Source organism: Eleutherodactylus coqui, chromosome 6 (genome assembly GCF_035609145.1).
Source record: "Eleutherodactylus coqui strain aEleCoq1 chromosome 6, aEleCoq1.hap1, whole genome shotgun sequence".
Taxonomy (NCBI): Eukaryota; Metazoa; Chordata; class Amphibia; order Anura; family Eleutherodactylidae; genus Eleutherodactylus; species Eleutherodactylus coqui.
Window position 1 is genome coordinate 158,205,069 of NC_089842.1, and position 17,847 is coordinate 158,222,915.

A 17,847-nucleotide genomic window follows, 5' to 3' on the forward strand; every position below is an offset into this window, starting at 1 on the left:
TTGTTTTCCTAGTGGTGAACAATGGGGGCATACGGTACGGTGTAGCATACAGTTGCATATATTGGAGGCACCCATCAGAGCTACAGATTGAAGGCATTTTCAACATTTTATATATATATATATATATATATATATATATATATATATATATATACATATATATATATATGTATATATATATAACACATGCTTCCGATGTAACATAAACTGAGCCCAAGATCAGACAACTACAGAATGTCTGAAAAAAAAGTTAACCATGAGTTAGGTCTTTCTCCTTCTCCACGAGATGAGTGATGCAGGGTTAGTGCGGTGTGCAGTATGACCTCAGGAACAGAAATGACTACATGTGCCATGTGCACTCAGCGCGGACTACATTGTCTACAGCCCTGATCTGTGCACACAGACATGCAAAAAGTGAAGATAAGCAACAGCACCAAATATCAGATGCACTATAATAAGTGTGGAGAATCCTTAAATACTCGCCGTGCTCGCCTCCTGGATCCTGGACACACAAGGACCCACAAATGGGTAAATAGTAGATACTTCTTATAGATGACAGCACCGGCTCACGGGATAAAGTTGCGGTAGACGATCACTTAAATATCCATCACTTTATTGTACAAAGAAAAAGCCCAGTATGTACAACAGCATTGGCGACGTTTCGACAGCACCGCTGTCTTTGTCAAGCTCATATTGCAACAGTAAAATGCTTCCTTAAACAGTGAAACTCCCTGCCCGTAAAATTAACACACAATACAAATCACCTGATTCCTAGGTGGTGCGTCTCCACAGCGGCCTCCCACCGACTACCTGCATTTTCAGTCACTACGTGGAACAGGAAGTATGTCACACTTAGCCTCACAACAGGGTGGAAGTGACGTCTCGCGCATGCGCAGATCATTCGACACACTCAGCCTCATACCAAGGCGAAAGTGGCGTCGCGCGCTACACAGCGCTTGCGCAGAACATTCACATTCACAACACCGTGCCAGAAGAAAACCCGAGGTACATAAAACCGGAAATACGTCACTCTCGGCTTCATAACAGGGCGGAAGTGAAATCACGCACTGCACATCGTCTACACAGAACAATCCCATCAACAGCATCACGCCAGAGGGAAACCCGAGATGTGTAGAACCGGAAATACATCACACTCGGCCTCAATGCGCTGTAAATATGAAAAATCGCAAATATGAAAAATCGCAAAATGCATAATCAAAATCCACAGTAAATGACACAAATGGAAGAAATGAGCAGGTGCAGATGGAAAGCCATGTTGGAGCCGCCACACCAAGGACAACTAAAAACATAAAGAGAAAGAAAAAAACTGTTAAAAACATGGCAGCAGAACAATCAGTGCAATAACAATAATCATAAATACGGAAGAAAATAATATTCAAGATTAAGGCCCTTGGGTTGGAGCGTGTCTAGTTCGAATATCCATTTGAGTTCCAACAGCTTAAGTTTTTTATCTCTGTCCCCACCGCGAATATTTGGTGGTACCCAATCTATGACCCTATAGCGGAGTTGGGCGATGGTGTGGCCAGCATCATAAAAGTGCTTTGCTACTGGAAGGTGCTGTCGAAACATCGCCAATGCTGTTGTACATACTGGGCTTTTTCTTTGTACAATAAAGTGATGGATATTTAAGTGATCGTCTACTGCAACTTTATCCCGTGAGCCGATGCTGTCATCTATAAGAAGTGTGCACACAGACATCACCACCAACAGTGCCCTCATTGTCATCAGCCTGGAACATCCCTATATTCAGTAACACTGCATTCATCCTGATGAGTGCATACACTGTAAGGGAAATTCCACCTTACCTACAGCATATTATTTAACTGCAATTCTAGGACTCACCTGTACAGCTTATATTTTCATGCCCTGAGGACAAACATGATTCCCCCAAATTCTATTGTTATGTTCTTTAGTGGAATGGGGATAATTTTTCAGCTGAGTGCAATGTGAGTTTTGCAGATACTAGCTCTACAGACTGAAGTCAACCTAAATGTGGTCATAAACATAGAGGCATAGCTATAGAGGTCACAATTGTGACCAGGCCCATAAGCCAGGGGGCCCCGCTTAACATAGTCACTGAGATGTTGGGCCTCTGCCAGTCCATACACCCCAAAACTCCAAAGAAAGCAATGAAGCAGCCAAGAAAAAAGTACTATAGTTTGCCACTGACACTGCTGCCTGATGCCACTACATTGCCTGACTTATCCCCCTCTCTGACAGCTAGAGACTAGGGGCCGGGTTTGGGCCGTGCCCTCTATGCAGCAGCCCGGTGTCATCAAGCAACAGCATCAAAGTATGTTTTTTGTGACTCTGTATACTGTGTGAAAAACCTGCAGAGCCTTGTGTGACTCTGCAGGTTTTGCACACAGCATGTTCCACTTTGTACATTGTCTTTACACATGTGGGTTTGGTAAAATACCTCTGCAGCGCCACCTATTGGATGGCAGCATTCCTTGAAATCAATATGACTTTCTAACAAGTCTAACAATGATTGGGAATAAGACGCCAGAGAACCATGCACCGACAGCTGTTTCGGGGTGGATGGCCCTCATCAGTGTGCAGTAGGTTACTGGCTTAGCTCGTGAACAGAGGCGTTTGATCCTGTTCATGATTCCAAAAGAAGAGGGGGCTCCTGTGGAGACAGAGACCCAAGGCACACGCTGAGGAGCTGGTGGGATAGAGATGGCACTCGTACCAGACTTCTTCCCAGAGGGACGCATGCAACCTTGGCCAAGGTACCACTAGGCTTCTTCCAGGCAATGCTGGGACAGCGGTTACCTGTATAGATGTGTAGTGGACTGAAGAAATTGTCACTCGCGACCCCACCAGTCCTTCACACCGTTGTTTTTCCGGCAGTAGAAATAATACAGTCTACACACGATGAAAATTGAATAGCTCAATCACTGGGAACAGACAGAGACTGGAACTTTACTTCTACAGATATAACTTTCACACACCAGTGCAGGAATAACAGCTGAGCTAGGTCAGGGAGGAGAACTCAGGATGATACCGGACCTATAGTCCTAGTTAGCTACATAACACCACTCCTGGGCAGACACTCACACTCCGAGACACAGGATGATACCAGGCCTACAGGCTTGGTTAACTGTAAAGCTCCTGGACAGACACTATGGAGGTGGAAAGAACACTCCGCTGACACTCAATTGTAGGATAAACTTTGCAAGGCAGGCTCCTTTCTTCCACTCACTCAAGGTAGGGGTCCTGGGATGAAAACCTCTCCTCAACTTCTATCTCTTCACCACATGAGGGTTGAAGGTACCCCCATGTGGCCTGAATGCTCAATCCGCTCTCAACCATTGAGTGGCTTTTGCTTACACAGCCCAACATTCGCTTGGTTTTTAGTGATTCCGGCAAGTGAATTTATCATCCAGTGCCCTCTTGGCAGCCACTTGTATACTGGACAACTATTACTCGAATTCGGGTAATAATCACCCTGTGTAAAAGTGCCTTAACTCTGTGGCAAACTACTCCACCCAGTTTATCAGACCATTCAATCCTTAACTATACATGTGTCACTTTACTCCATTATTTATTCTGGTTTTCTCTGTGTCAGACTACCCCCTCCTCAAGAATGTAACTTAGAGGCCCCTGTTTCATATGGGTGGCTTTACAAGGGACCGCTATCAGCCAAAAAATCACTCAAATGAGCGATTTTCTGCAATAGACCCGAAAGGGCACTGATTGAGAAATCTCCCAGGAATTGCCAGTCATTTTCAGTTCTCTAGAACAATGTGACTAGTGAGTGACTTTTTGTGCAGATTAAAGAGGCAGTCTTTCATCTTTAAGCGACTGCCTGTTCACACTGAATCAGTGAGGGGAGGCATGGGGGCAGAAGACCTCTCCACCACATTTTGTCTCCATTCCCTGAATGATTATCACCCGTGTGTGAAAGAATGGGTGCAATAGCCATTGGGACCACTGTCAGTGCCGTGTAAAGTAAGCCTTGCTTGTTTTAATTTCAGCTTTGTCCTCTGAACTGAACAATGGAAGATCTTGGTATATGCTGGACAAGGTCAATTGATCCCATTGACTTTAGTAGGATCTGTATGGCTTTGGGGATGTGATCCTGCCTTTTCCTGAATGAAATAATGCAGCATGCTGCCCTATTTCATCTGAATTTTATGTGCAGAAGCTCCGAGCAAAGCTTCTAGCGCAGATATTTGCATGGCCTAACAGGTAGCAGAGTAAAGGACTAATATCTTGGTTCATGAAGTTTTGACACGGAGCTAAGCTGCACTAGCCTCTCCTCACCCACAGCATGCAAAGTCACTCTGTGACTTGGAGCTTGGCTCTGAGTCAAACTTCATCAACCTGATGACAGGATCCCTTTAAGGGCGGCCACCCACTGGCGATTTTTTTTCCCTGCGAAATTCGCAGCATTTTTTTCTCTGCAGGGGTCTATGGGACTTGTAATGTTAAAATCGCGATCGCGCAAAATCGCGATTTCGCGGTAAATTGCGATTTTGCGCGATCGCGATTTTAACATTACAAGTCCCATAGACCCCTGCAGAGAAAAAAATGCTGCGAATTTCACAGGGAAAAAAATCGCCAGTGGGTGGGCGCCCTAAAGAAGAAGCACAATTAGTAATCACTGTGGATGGTGGAAAAGGCAGTGGCAAATTTAACAGACGCTATACTAAGGAAAGGAGAAAAGAACACTTGAGACAGAATGGAGACTAAGATTATTTTAAGATTTTCTTACCAAGAACTGTCTCCTAGCTGAAGGTGGTTATAGCATAGCCATGCCGTGGGCCCTGACGACTTTTGCCCCGGCCCCACCATCAGACCTTAATGTGTTTGTTTCTGTTCTGTGAATACTAGAGATGAGCGAGCATACTCGTCCGAGTTTGATGCTCGTTCGAGTATTAGGTTGCTCGAGATGCTCATTATTCGAGACGAGCACTATGCGGTGCTCGTCTCGATTAAACGAGCACTGACCATTGAATTCAATGGAGCCGGCAATACAGCCGGCTCCATTGAAAGCAATGGGCTGCCGGCTAGCGCGGGATGAATTTTCGGGAAGGGCTTAAAAATATAAGCCCTTACCTGAAAATCATCCTAAAATATGTAAAAAAGGGAAAAAAAAAAAAAAACTCTCCTTGTCCCGGCAGAACGATGTTAGCCCATTGAATTCAATGGAGCCGGCAATACAGCCGGTTCCATTGAAAGCAATGGGCTGCCAGCGATCGCACAATGAATTCTCGGGAAGGGCTTAAATATATAAGCCCTTCCCTGCAATTCATCTAGAAATGTGTAAAAATAAAAAATATATATATACTCACCTGGTCCCGGCAGACGGAGTTCAGCTGCGGCCAGCTGGCAGTTCTCCTGAACTGCTCTGAACAGCTGTGAGTAGTATTCAGCAGCTGGGGATTTAAAATCCCCGCCTGCTGAATGAGCTGCCTCTAATTGGTCACAGCCTGACCAATCAGAGGCAGATCTCACTAACACCCATTCATGAATTCATGAATGGGTGAGTGAATGCTGCCTCTGATTGGCTCAGGGCAGCTCTCAGCTGAATGACAGCAGTTCAGCACCACAGTGCAGGGGACAGCAGGAGAAGACGCAGCTGTGCCCCGGCAGCTGAAGGGAGGTGAGTATCTGTTTTTTTTTGTTTTTTAAATCACTTTTAATTCATTTCCAGGGAATGGCTTATATGTAAAGCCCTTCCCTGAAAAAGAATTCAGGTGTGCCAGCAGACCATTGTCTTCAATGAAGTCGCCGGCAGCAGCAGCGGCTCCATTGAAGAGAATGCCTGCATTTTTATTCTTTTTTTACACTAAAATCTTTCTTTTTCAGGTAAGGGCTTATATTTTTAAGCCCTACCCGAAAATTCATCCCGCGCTCGCCGGCAGCCCATTGCTTTCAATGGAGCTGGCTGTATTGCCGGCTCCATTGAATTCAATGGTCTAACACCGTTCTTCTCTGCCACAGCTGTTACAGCTGTGGCAGAGGAGAACGATCTTAATGCTGACATAATTTTTTTTTTATTTTTAACACATTTTAGGATGATTTTCAGGTAAGGGCTTATATTTTTAAGCCCTTCCCGAAAATTCATCCCGCGCCTGCTGGCAGCCCATTGCTTTCAATGGAGCTGGCTGTATTGCCGGCTCCATTGAATTCAATGGGCTAACATCGTTCTTCTCTGCCACAGCCGTTACAGCTGTGGCAGAGGAGAACGATCGTTATGCTGACGGGGGGGTCTCACTCTTGCCACTATTGTGGCTTAATAGTGAGTCCTCGGAGCCCGAAATGCAGCCCTGCATGTTACTCCTCGCCTGCCCTATCCATTTCTGTGTTTTTTACATGACTTTGGTGATTTGCTAAGATTTTCACAAATGAAAACCTTAGCGGAGCACCAGTCATATACAAAAATGCTCGAGTCGCCCATTGACTTCAATGGGGTTTGTTACTCGAAACGAACTCTCGAGCATCACTGAAAGTTCGACTTGAGTAACGAGCACCCGAGCATTTTAGTGCTCGCTCATCTCTAGTGAATACCAATGACATTCACAAATATAACAGGTTATTTTTTTGCCATCCTTCTATAGGTAATATATGTCTAGATTGTTATAAAAATGCTCGATATTTCTAGGGATTTTAATTGTAATGAAGACCTTACCGTTTTGAGGAATCTTGGCAGTGAGGCAGCTATTACATAATTTATAGAACACCCTCAAACCAGGTGGATTTACCGTATTTTTCGTTCTATTAGACATGCCGGTCTATAGGACGCACACCCGTTTTAGAGCGGGAAAATAGGCGGCAAAAATTTAAACTCACCCAGGGACAGCGCAGGGTTAGTGCCGGGTGACGGAGCAGAGGGAGCAGCAGAGATCTGAAAAACCAGTGCTCCATATCACAGCGGTGCTTGTGTGCAGCAGGAGGAAGGAAGGAAGCCATTTGGTGGGGGCGGGGGAGCAGCAATAGTACCCGCCGGCGCTCACGACCAATCAGAGGTAAGTATGGGCGGCAGTGGGGAGGAGACTGGTCGCACATTTGTTTATGCGATCATGATTTTAACACGCAATTACGCTAACTAAATCGCGATCGCGCTAACAATTTTTGGCACATTCGCTCTATGAGACGCATCAACTCCCCCCCCCTCCCCGCTTTGGAGAGGGAAAAGTGCGTCTTATAAAGCGAAAAATACGGTAATATCTGGCAGTACTGCATTGTAAGAAAATACACAGAAGGTTCAGTATTTATTATACCTAGTTTTATTTTCCCTGTTTATTCCAGAGAATGGTACAAGAGGAATTTTAAGATCACATTTCTTATGGGACAAGTCACTTTACAGAGAGCATTGAAGAAGTTAAAGAAAACTGGATGGAAATAGACTAAATTGGGGGAAAAAAAGAGATTTTAATTTAAAAAAAATAAAAAATGTACAAAAATTCTGAAATCTGTTTGTTGTTATTATCTTGCTTGTTTGAAGAGTATTTTTATGTAGTGGTGCAGATTGCTACATTACAGCACACAGGCACGTTGTCTGCAGCGGTATGGTACCTCCTTGATGCACTGTATGTTCCACTAGAAAGAATGCAACTGGGCGTGGAGGGAGGGGCTGCGTGGTACATAATGATCAAGGCGGCAAATACAGCAGTCTTCGCACCTCACTCATATCTAGTCTAGCTTAGCTCTGTGCTTGTGAAGCAGCTGTTCAGGTGGGAGGGGTATAAGTCGTCCCACCAACACACAGGACTTCTCCATTAAAGGGGTGGTCTCGCGAAACCAAGTGGGGGTATACACTTCCGTATGGCCATATTAATGCACTTTGTAATATACATCGTGCATTAAATATGAGCCATACAGAAGTTATTCCACTTACCTGCTCCGTTGCTAGCGTCCTCGTCTCCATGGTTCCGTCTAAATTCGCTGGCAGCTTCCTTTTTTAGACGCGCATGCGCAGTCCGGTCTTCTCCTTTCAGCACGAGCCGCTTCAGTGTGCTCCCCGCTACAGCTCTTCTGCGCATGCGCAGATGAGCTGTCACTGCTCGGGAGCGCGCTGGAGCGGCCATTCTGTACCTTCCTCTGTTAGAGGAAGGTGCAGAAACTGGAGCTGCCGTCCGGAGAAGCCGCCCAGCTGTCCTGCCGTCCAGCTGTCCTGCCGTCCAGGTAAGTGATGGGCCGGGGGGGGCTGTCGTCGCTGCGCCGGGGGGGGGGGGCTGTCGTCGCTGTCGCTGTGATGCGCCGGGGGGGGGCTGCCGCTGCGATGGGGGGGCTGTCGCTAGGCCGGGGGGGGCTGTCGCTGCGATGGGGGGTCTGTCGCTAGGCTGGGGGGGCTGTCGCTGCGATGGGGGGGCTGTCGCTAGGCCGGGGGGGGCTGTCGCTGCGATGGGGGGTCTGTCGCTAGGACGGGGGGGGGCTGTCGCTGCGATGGGGGGGCTGTCGCTAGGCCGGGGGGGGCTGTCGCTGCGATGGGGGGGCTGTCGCTAGGCCGGGGGGAACTAGCGCTGGGCCAGGGGGGTAAGTGATGGGTCGGGGGTGATGTTCACTGACAGGTGAAGGCCCCGGAGCCCAGCGCTGGGCTCCGGGGCCTTCACCTGGGCTGAGGGTCTAGCGCTGGGGAGCCGGGGGCTAACGCCGGTTACCTGCTGCCTGGCGGTGGGTGACTGGTCGGCGGCTGCGGGGCGTCTGGTCGGCGGCGGCGGCTGCGGGGTGTCCGGTTGCCATGGAGACACAGCTGGCAGCGTCTCGGGAGCGCGCACGTCGGGCTGCAGCGAGCGACGGGGAAAGAGCCGGCGGCCATCTTGGGGAAACTTTTATAAGTTGCTGAAACGCTGGAACGGTAAGTACAAACCAGCTAGGAAAGTCATTTACAGGGGGGCTTAGTAATGTATGTTTAATTAGGGGGATTGGGCAAAAAAAAAAAATCACTGCTTCCTCGAGACATCTCCTTTAAGGCCTCCCTCACACAGGCGTTTTTGTGCAGTGTTTAGCTCTGCTTTTTCAGCACAGCGCTAAACACTGTACAACGCTCCCATTCATTTCAATGGGGCTGCTCACACAAGGCTGAAAATGCAGCATTGCTTTGACAGCGTTGCATGTTCTATTTTTGGCAGTTTTCAGCCCTGTGTTGCCCATTGAGAAGAATGGGCAGCGGTTTCAGCGCTGCCAAAAACGCGGCACAACTTGGTAAAAAAAAAATCTATACTCTCCTTACAGGTGATAACGCTGTCCCCAGCAGCTCTCTCTCGGGACTTGTCAGCTGGCAGGGGAACATTTTCTCTGGTGACGGGGATTTGAAATCCCTGATTCCAACGAGAGATTGCTCTGATTGGCTGAACGCCGCTGATTGACAGCCCACTCAGCCAATGATAGCCAGCACTGGATGCGTCCAATCAGAGCCATTCATTCATTAACCCCTTAACGACTGCCCCATCGGGAAACTACGTCCTCAGAAAGTGGGCTTTAATCCTAGAGGACGTAGTTTTATGCATCCTCTTTGGATTAATGCCCACTGGCCTGAGGACGTGACAGCTCCATGCTGTCGGTGCCCGCAGGTAGCCGACAGCATGGAGCTGTCATCCCAGGATGCGGGCAGTCCCCCCGGCATTGCGATCGGCGCTAGCCAATGGATAGCGCCGATCGCAAAAAAGTAAATAAAACTGTCAAAAAAGTTAGTTATTCAGCTGCCCTGCTGGATCGGCTCCACCAGGGCAGCTGAAATTACTTACCCGGCTTGTCGGCGGTGTCCCACGGAGATCTCATCCTCCCGGACCCGCCGGCGGCCTTCTGCGCATGCACGCCAGATGATGACGTCACGCGCATGCGCAGAAGCCCGGGAGCCCCCGGCAAATTTAAAATCTCCTAGCTCCCGGCTCCTGAAGGTAGCCGGGAGCCAGGAGGTGTTACCGGGGACCGCTGTGAGCGGTCCCCAGGCCCGCGATCGCCGCTATCGATTAGATAGTGGCGATCGCGAAAAAGTTGAAAAAGTAAAAAAAAAGTAAATTTCACCTCCCCTCATGGATCGGATCCATGAGGGGAGGTGAAAATACTCACTCCCGGTCCTCTGCGATATCCCGATGTCCCGGGACCCGAAATCCCCGTCTGCGCATGCGCGCCCGATGATTGACATCGGGCGCGTGCACAGAGGGGCTCGAGCCCCGGGAAATTCAAAATCCCTCTGCTCCTGGCTGCCATGTGTAGCCAAGAGCAGAGGGATGTCACCAGGGACATGATCACTGTCATCCAATGGATGACAGTGATCATGTAAAGTAAAAAAAAAAAGTGCAAAAAGTTAAAAAATAAAAATAAAAAAGGGGTAAAAAGTAAAAAAAAAAGTAAAAAAAAACCTTTAAAAAACTTTTAAAAAGTTTAAAAAACTTGCGTTTCATCTCCCCCCACGGATCATATCCGTGAGGGAGGATGAAATGACGTACCTAAGGCCCATGGATTTATCTGCGGACCTTACCCCAGCTTCTGCGCACGCGCCCGTCGCCAATATGGCAGGTGCATGCGCAAAAGCTAATTTAAGTGGTAATTTAAAATCTCCCTGCTCCTGGCTACAAAACTTAGCCAAGAGCCTGGAGATTTCACGGGGTGCCGCGGTGAGCGGTTCCTGATCACGTGTTCGCCGTTATCCAATGGATAATGGCGATCACGTAAAAGTAAAAAAAAGGTGAAGGTTCATCTCCCCTCACCGATGCGATCGGTGAGAGGAGATGAAACTTTTTACCGGAGGCCTCCGTATTTGCACCCCGACGCAATCTTCTTCCGTGAACGTTCCCGGATTCTGCGCATGCGACCGCCGGCAAAACACCGGACACATGCGCAGGAGACGGGGAGCACAGGAAATTTTAAATCTCGTTGCTTCCAGCGACCAATGGTCGCCGAGAGCCTGGAGCAGTGACGGGTGGCCTCGTTGGGCGGTCCCCGGTCACGTGAAAAAAAGGTAGCGATCTAACATAGGTCGGTCTCACAAGACCAGATAGGAATTACGGATTCCGCATGCTTCTGATCTGCGGTAATACGCAGATCAATCGCATTGGATTACACAATTCCGCTCACATTAGTGGGTTGGAATTGTGTAATCCACTCGCAGAAAAGAGAACGCAGCAGGTTCTATTTTACCGTGGATATCCGCAACATAGAGCCCATTGTGCTCCATGGTCGCAGATATACCCGCAGCCCATACACAACTACCTTGTATACGGGCTGCGGGTACCAGCGTCATCGCTAAGCGACGGTGCGGAAAATACAAACAAAAAAAAAAATACTGCGCATGACCGCCTGTGTGAGTAGGCAGTTATGCACAGTACATTACGTGGCCGTACGCAGGGTCACAGCCGGGCTCACAGCTGGGATCCACTGCGGGCCTCGGCAAGCGGATTCCACCTACAGCCATGTGAGCCCGGCGTTATTCAGACCGCTACCTGTAATACGCAATTTACAAGAAGCCCCGGGAACGCTCGCCTTCCTGCAGTTCCAGGAGCAGCTAGTTGAGCGCCTTCTGTGTGAGACCGCCGCATCTCATTAAGCTTACGGAGACTCACTGTCCGCCACTTTTTACACCCCATACCCGCCACTGAGGTCACGAAATACCCCCAAAAAGCATGAGAGGAGGGGGGATACCCGGGTTTATAGCCCCATGTACCCATCCCAACCAGCCTTCGTAATTACCCCTGTCTTTGGAAATATTACACAGTTCACATTATTACTTTTATCTAAGATTTGGGGAACGCCGACAAGGGCGCGGAGGGGTAGGGGTGTGTGTGTGGGGGGGGATATTTTTTTAAGGTGTCAATTTTTATTCTGTAAAAGTGGGCAATGGGGCCTGGGATGTATTCAGTTGTGCCCTGCAATCCAACGGGTGTTCCCTCCATTACAGGCCTTGCCATGTTTCCTGTAAGTAGATTAGGGCCACAATGGGTATGTTTCTGAACACAGGACAATTGGGGGTATCCATTTTGGGGTGAACGTCTTCATTCCTATGTACACTGTACAAAAAAAACAGTTTTTAAATTGACAAAATTGCCAAAAAAATGAAAATCGTAATTTTTTCCTTCTGCTTTGCTTAGATTTATTCAAATACTGTGGGGTCAAAATACGCAATACACTCCTAGATGAATTCGTTAAGGGGTCTAGTTTTTAAAATGGGGTCATTTGTGGGGTTTTTTTATCGTTTTGGTCGCTCAATGGCTCTATAAGTGGGCAATGGGGCCTGGAATTTATTCCATTGCACCCTGAAATCCAATGGGTGCTCCTTCTATTATAGGCCTAGCCATGTGTCCTTTAAGTAGATTAGGGCCACAAGGGGTATGGTTCTGAACACGGGACAAACGGGGTTATCTATTTTGTGGTGAAAGTCTTCATTCCTATGTGTGCTGTACAAAAAAACAGTTTTTAAATTGATACAACTGCCAAAAAAATGAAAATTGTAATTTTTTTCCTACTGCTTTGCTTAGATTTATTCAAAAATTGTAGTGTAAAAATACACAGTACACCCCTAGATAAATTCGTTAGGGGGTCTAGTTTTCAAAATGGGGTCATTTGTGGGGGTTCTCTGTCGTTTTGGCCGCTCAAGGGCTCTACAAGTAGGCAATGGGGCCTAAATCACCTTCATGCTAAATTTCTGTTCTGAAAGCCACCGACTACTCCTTTCATTTTGAGCCCCATTGTGCATCCAGACAAAAGAATTGGGCCACAATGGGTATGTTTCTGAACACGGGACAAACAGGGGTATCTATTTTGGGGTGCAAGTCTTCATTCATGTGTGTGCTGTACAAAAAAAGCTGTTTTTAAAATGACAGAATTGCCAAAAAAACGAAAATCACAACTTTTCCTTTTGCTTTGCTTCAATTCTTTCAAAAATTGTGGGGTCAAAATGGGCAGTACACCCCTAGATAAATTCGTTAAGGGGTCTAGTTTTCAAAATGGGGTCATTTGTGGGGGTTCTCTTTGGTTTTGGCCACTCAAGAGCTCTACAAATGTACTATGGGGTCTAAAACGCCTTCAAGCAAAATTTATGTTCTGAAAGACACCGACTACTCCTTTCATTTTGGGCCCCGTTGTGCATCCAAACATAAGATTAGGGCCACAATGGGTATGTCTCTGAACACGGGAGAAACGGGGGTATCCATTTTGCGGAGCAAGGCTTCATTCATGTGTGTGCTGTACAAAAAAAGCTATTTTTAAAATGACAGAATTGACAAAAAAACGAAAATCACAATTTTTTCCTTTTGCTTTGCTTGAATTTATTCAAAAACTGTGGGGTCAAAATGGGCAGTACAGCCCTAGATAAATTCGTTAAGGGGTCTAGTTTTCAAAATGGGGTCACTTGTGGGGGTTCTCTTTGATTTGGGCCGCTCAAGAGCTCTACAAGTGTGCTATGGGGCCTAAAACGCCTTCAAGGAAAATGTATGTTCTGAAAGACACCGACTACTCCTTTCGTTTTGGGCCCCGTTGTGCATCTAGACATAAGATTAGGGCCACAATGGGTATGTCTCTGAACACGGGAGAAACAGGGGTATCCATTTTGGCATGCAAGGCTTCATTCATGTGTGTGCTGTACAAAAAAAGCTGTTTTTAAAATGACAGAATTGACAAAAAAATGAAAATCACAATTTTTTCCTTTTGCTTCGCTTGAATTCATTCAAAAACTGTGGGGTCAAAATGGGCAGTACACCCCTAGATAAATTCGTTAAGGGGTCTAGTTTTCAAAATGGGGTCACTTGTGGGGGCTCTCTTTGGTTTTGGCTGCTCAAGAGCTCTAGAAAAGTGCTATGGGGCCTAAAACGCCTTCAAGCTAAATTTATGTTCTGAAAGACACCGACTACTCCTTTCATTTTGGGCCCCGTTGTGCATCCAGACATAAGATTAGGGCCACAATGGGTATGTTTCTGAACACGGGAGAAACGGGGGTATCCATTTTGGTGTGTAAATCCTCATTTTCATGTTAACTATAGGAAAAAAATATGTCTTTAAAATGACATATTTGCAAAAATATGAAATTTTATTTTTTCTCCTCTAAATTAAATTAATTCCTGAAAAAAACTGGTGGGGTCAAAATACTCATGACACCCCTCAGTGAATACATTAAGAGGTGTAGTTTTTAAAATGGGGTCACTTGGGGGGGTATCTATTATTCTGACACTTATGAGCCTTTGCAAACTTGGTTTGGTGCAGGAAAACAAAGTGTTCCTCAAAATGCTGAAAAGTAATGTTAAATTTGTACATCCTCTAAATGGTTAAAAAAAACACAAAAGTTTTTCAAGTGTGCATTCAGAATAAAGTAAACAGATGGAAATATGTATCTTATCAAAAATTTGTACAGTATGTTTGGACATATTTGAGCTATTACGGTTGAAAATGTGAAAAAATGACAATTTTTTCAAAATTTTTCCAATATTGGTACTTTTAATAAATATACACAAATTATATCGGTCTCTTTTTACAACCTAAATTAAGTACAACATGTGGCGAAAAAACAATGTCAGAATCACTTGGATATATAAAGCCTTTACGGAGTTATGCTACGTTGAACGACGCATGTCAGATTTCCAAAATTTGGCTCTGTCACTAAGACGCAAACAGGCTTCGTCACTAAGGGGTTAAAAGGCCACACCAGCGTAAATAAACTCACGGAGGCAGTAGTCTATTCTTAAAGTAAAGACCTTTCACAGTGTAGACTATTTTTACATTAAAACTAGATTTTATTTCCAAATATTAAAATACCGCCATGTGTGGGCACACCAACAAAAACAAACAACATATAAATAAAGCCCTTTATAGGGGACTAAATCAAGACCAGGTTACCCCTTTAATAAGGAAACAATGGGGGAACCTACCAGTAGTACTATTTGTTGTTGCGTTATAAACCAGATATGATTGTTAACGCAGTCCCACTGGTTGTAAAAAGATTTGGATGAGTATAAATCACACTTTTACTATTACTCAATGAGGCCTGATGGTGCCTGCATCATTTATAGCTTTCAGTTAGTGTGTTGATGCACTTGTCTCATGAGGATTAGTATCTGTACTTCATTTACGTTCGAACTTTTATTGAGTTATGAAGGTAAGTATATGTATATCTTATTCGGCTTTATGAAACTTCAAGGTAGGTACATGTGCATCCTATTCGGTTTTGTGAAACTTCGACACGTTTCCTCGCCAATTAGGCGGATCATCAGGAAGTGAAATTTATTACCTTGTATTGGAGTTAGAATGAGAAATCTAAATCAAGGTTTCATTTCTTGTATTATCACCAGTATGTTTGAATCATCTCACTCAATCAACCTTTTATGCTATTGAATTGTGCATCACAATATACTGAGTGTCATGTTGTCTTAATGACCAAGGGAGCTATAATTAAGATCTATCTGAACCTTAGGCTGCATTCCTACGAACGTATATCGGCTCGGTTTTCACGCCGAGCCGATATACGTTGTCCTCATGTGCAGGGGGGGGTGGAAGAGCCAGGAGCAGGAACTGAGCTCCCGACCCCGCCCCGCCTCTCCCCATTGCAAATAGTGCAGAGGGGCGGAGAGGAGGCAGAGAGGGGGCGGGAGCTCAGTTCCTGCTCCTGGCTCTTCCATCCTCCCCCCCCCCCTGCACATGAGGACAACGTATATCGGCTCGGCGTGAAAACCGAGCCGATATACATTCGTCTGAATGCAGCCTTAATATGGGGTTTACACTGGTTAACCACCACCTTGATTGCCTGTATGGCTAATCAATCCCTATAATGATCCTGCATAGACTGCTATGAGATCATGTTGTTTAACTGATCAAACTCAGTCAATTGACTGCCTGTGTGGCTAATTAGTCTCTATAATGATTGTGCATGGAATGCTATGAGATCATATTATTTAGCTGATAAATCTCCAGGTTAGTTGTGCTTGAGCTGATACCAGGTGTAACGACCAGATTTATACTAATAGTGGCCTGGTCCTAAAAGCCTTCAGGGTTCTGAGCTCTGCTTGTTTGCAATTATAGTGTGTACTAACTTATGGTTAGAGTGTGCTCAACGGCCCAGCAAGTAAGGTTATAAGCCTGCTATTTAAAGAGCAGGTTAGAAGTAAAGGTAACTCCTGTGTCTGATAGTCTCACACCAGGAATCCTCCACTATGGATAGTTTATGTGTCTGATAGTCTTAGACCAGGAATCCCCCACTAAGTAGTTCACACTGATACAGCAAGCACTCAAATCAATCTGTTATGGGAACGTACCCCATCTCAAGCATTCAATTGGAATTACAATGATATCAATCATACATTATGGGATCGTACCCCATCTCAAGCATTCAAGCAAGGTTTAGTCTAGATCACATAGAGAGACAGAAGCTACTGACCTCAGTGGTAGTACTCCAGCATAAATACATTTTTCCATCCCATGTATCCATCTTATATGCGTCAATCTGACATTTTATAAAACTTGTAATTTTCCATAACCAGAGCATTCCAGATATGCTATCTTAGCCTTGCTGAAGTGGTACAAGAAATCCAGACTGAGCGAACGTGCTCGTTTAGGACAATTACCGGATCGAGCATCGCTTTTTTCGAGTAACTGCCTACTCGGCGAAAAGATTCAGGCGGGGGAGCTCTCTCTCTCCCCCTGACTCCCCACCGCACCCCCTCCCCCCCAAAAAAAAAAAAAAAAGATTCATAAAAGTTATGCAATACATTGTATGAACCCAAAAAAAATCCCTTATATGGGTATGTCGACTGAAAAATTAAAATGTTATGGCTCCTGGAATGTGATGAATGATGAAAAAAAGCCTTAAAAATTTGTGGGTCATTAAGGCGCAAAAAGGTTTCATCACTAAGGGGTTAAGAAGGGGTTCTAATCTGTAACCATGGAATGCATAGTATGCATAGAAGCCGTAGAAATAAAATTATAGGAAATTTTAATTAACACCTATTGTAAAGTGACTTCATTTGATTTTGAAGACATGCATAGGCCTTAAGTGGGTGTTGTACATTTACAGTGACACACATGAAACTCTCAGGAGAACCACCCAATATTCACATGCAGGATAAAGAGATGGAGCATATGTTGCAGTAAACAATAACAGTCTTTACTTGACAGATGAATTAGCAGTCCAGTCGCTCTAACTTGGCACACTTGAACTTGGCTGACAGTATCAGAATGTTGTAACACAGATTCAAATACTTTGGCAATGCTGGCTCTACTACTTGGCAACACCACTGTCTTTGCTTCTCAGCCCTTATGCAATCGTCTCAGTCTCGTTATATATTCACAGGCTCTAATTTAGCAGGTCTGGCGTACCTCTGTGGACACTCAACTCGGCTCTCAGTCAGGGACACACACATTCTCTATGGTGTAAGGCTTTCTCTCTGAGGCCTCATTCAGACGAGCACGTGTTTTGCGCGTGTTTTACGCTTTTAACCCTTTGCAATCCAATTTTGGATTGAGGGTTCCCTAGGGGGCTTTCTCTTTCTGGCATTATACAATGGCGCAGTCTGCTGACTAGAGCCAGTACTGTGGTATTAGACATGCTGGAGAGGCCCCCGACAACAGAGTGGCCAGTAATATACAGTAAGAATACCCTGCCGGACGTCTTCCGACATCGGAGCTGTACAGCATTCAATCAGAATGTCTTCAGATGTCAGACAGTGGATTGGAAAGGGTTAAAAGAACCAATGGGTTCCTATAGAAGTGTTCATATGCACAGAATTTAAAGCTCAAAACAGCACGCACCTAAAAAAGATAGGACATAGCAGCGCGTTTTGCAGGAGTTTTCAATGACTTCTATAGGAGAAGGAGTTAATGGCAACTCCTGTGCACAGAACAGATTCCCCACTGCTTACAGCAGGCATTTAAAAGGTGCTTCTGGCCAGA